Here is a 3,211-nt window from a genome sequence, read left to right on the forward strand (position 1 = left end):
TGGAGCACCGCCTTTAGTCGAGCAAATCGACCCTAGTACTTATTCTATCGGTCTCTTTTGCCGAACCGCTAAGTTACGGGGACGTAAACATACCAGCATCGGTTGTCAAGCGATGTTGGGGGGACAAACACGCAAACATATACACACACGTACATATATATACATATATACGACGGGCTTCTTTCAGTTTCCGTCTACCAAATCCACTCACAAGGCTTTGGTCGGCCCGAGGCTATAGTAGAAGACACTTGCCCAAGGTGCCACGCAGTGGGACTGAACCCAGAACCATGTGCTTGGTAAGCAAGCTACTTACCACACAGCCACACACACACACACATATATATATATATATATACATAGATAGATAGATAAATAGACTGGTGATAGCTATGCGTCTGTATATATGTAAATATACATGTGTAAACATATTTGTGGTAAACATACATACATACACACACTCACACATCCCATAAATAAAGCGTTTTTTTTATATTTCTTTTATTATTCAAAATTAAGATAAACAAGGTTCTTTTTAAATCTAAAATATACTCTCCTTCATTTTCTACAATGCTCTTCCATCTATCTGGTCGACTTGCAAGGTCCCTCTTCCAAAATTCATTTGTCCAGTACTTTTCTGACCTCATCTACAGAATTCATATTTTTTTCCATTCCAAATGATTTTGAAGACTGCGGAATAAATGATAATCAGATGGGGCAATGTCCGGCGAATATGGTGGGTGGGGCATCGTTTCCCATTCAAACTGCTCCAGCCTTTGGAATGTCATCCATGTGGCCGAGCATTATCCTGACGGAAGAGCACTTTTGGTCTTGAAACCAAAGATGGTCATTTTTCTTCTAGCGCTGACTTGAATGACTGGTTGAATGATCAAATCCAAGCTTCTCTGCTTGTTCCTCAACAGTTACGATGGGATTTTGTACCACCAGGGTTTGCAGAAGTTCTCTCTGAGCATTATAGATCTTCCAGGACGTGAAACTCAGAGTAACAGTCTTTTGTTATATTTCTGCTGCTTTTAAATAAAGTATATATATATATATATATATATATATATATACACACACACATACATACATATATACACACATACATACACACAAATATAACTTATCGGTTCGGCAAAAAAGAACGATGGAGTAAGTGCTAGGCTTACAAAGAATAAATCTTGGGGTCGACTTCTTTGACTGAAGGCGGTGCTCCTGCAAGGCCACAGTCAGATGACTGAAACAAACAAAAGAAAAAAGAATAAAAGAATATATACATGTGTGTATGTGTGTGTGCGTGTGTATATATCTATATATATATAAAAGTTTCCGTTGTGCTAGGTACTTAGATTGGGGCACCTTGCTAGGTCGGTAAATCCGCACACCCAAATAATATTAATTGAATATTGAATATCAAGACTCCGTACAGGTGTGTTTGTACCTGATATTCCTGCCGCGTGTGCAGACAACGCAACCCAGCTAAGTGAAGATATCTGCTCCACTTAATTCAGACATGTACTATTTTATAAAGGTACTTTCTATAGTATTTCCGAATAAAATATCAATGGCTAACAGAGACAACTGTACATCTTTTGTTACTCATTTACGCACACACATTATTTTACTTGTTGCAGACATTTGACTGCGGCCTTGTTGGAGCACTGTCTTTAGTCGAACAAATCGACCCCATGACTTATGGTACTTATTCTATCGGTCACTTTTGCCGAACCGCTAATTGCGAGGATGTTAACACACCAACATTGGCTGTCAAACGATGGCGGTGGGACAAATAGACACACAAATACATACATATACATATATATGTGTATACACACACACACACACACACATATATATATATATATATATATATATATATATATATATAATAATACAAAGAATATATATACATGTATACACACATATATGTACATACTTACATCTACATGTGTATATATATGCATATCAGGGTACAGGACGTTAGAACAATGAATTACAGACAACGGAACGAACACATAGGAAAACGGAAAGCCACATATACGACGGGCTTCTTTTAGTTTCCCGTCCACCAAATTCACTCACAAGGCTTTGGTCGGTCCGAGGCTATAGTAGACGGCACTTGCCCAATGTGCCACGCAGTGGAACTGAACCCGGAAGCATGTGGTTGGGAAGCAAACTTCTCACCACACAGCGATGTTTCTATTCACACTTTCAAATAATGCGCACACTTTACGCTCTTAAATAAAAACATTGATGTATAATCATTGTTACAGGATAAGACGTAACATGTTACGTATGCAACTCCTGTAATCAGAATTGTGCACGATCAGTGTTGGCCGAGGGTTAAACAGTCTTATAAACGCTCTCTCTCTCTCGCGCACGCACGCACACACACACACATACTATAGTAACGTTTAAAGTGATCAACCGGAATGCAATTAAAACTAGAGAGTAAAAACACCATAGGGATTCCTGAAGAATAACGTTGGGAATTATCTAGTGCAGGGATTTTCAAACTGTGGTCCGCAAGGACAAGACAGGGGGTCCGTAGACAGCAAATACTTTTAATGGGCAATTTGATTTTATATGTTTTTTAATCGAAATCTTTTAATTGACAATAAACCTATTTGTTAAATACTGTTAAATAAATAAATGCAAAAATATATATTTTAAGCAAATATTTATGTATAAATTTCATAAGCGTTTATAAGGGGTTCCCTAAGGTAAAGCCTGAAATATAAATGGGTCCACAAGTCAAAAAGTTTGAAAACCCCTGATCTAGTGCATCAAAATACTTAATTTCTTCTAGACCTGAATATTTCGAGTATGGTAGATAATATGCTTGTAAATTAAGTAAATAGGCGCAGGAATGGCTGTGTGGTAAGTAGCTTGCATACCAACCACATGGTCCCGGGTTCAGTCCCACTGCGTGGCACCTTGGGCAAGTGTCTTCTACTATAGCCTCAGGCCGACCAAAGCCTTGTGAGTGGTAGACGGAAACTGAAAGAAGCCCGTCGTATATATATATATATATATATATAAATATGTGTGTGTGTGTGTGTGTGTGTGTTTGTGTGTCTATGCTTGTCTCCTCAACATCGCTTCACAACCGATGCTGGTGTGTTTACGTCCCCATAACTTAGCGGTTCTGTAAAAGAGACCGATAGAATAAGTACTAGGCTTCCAAAGAATAAGTCCTGGAGTCGATTTG

The sequence above is a fragment of the Octopus bimaculoides genome, chromosome 4 (genome assembly GCF_001194135.2).
Source record: "Octopus bimaculoides isolate UCB-OBI-ISO-001 chromosome 4, ASM119413v2, whole genome shotgun sequence".
NCBI lineage: Eukaryota > Metazoa > Mollusca > Cephalopoda > Octopoda > Octopodidae > Octopus > Octopus bimaculoides.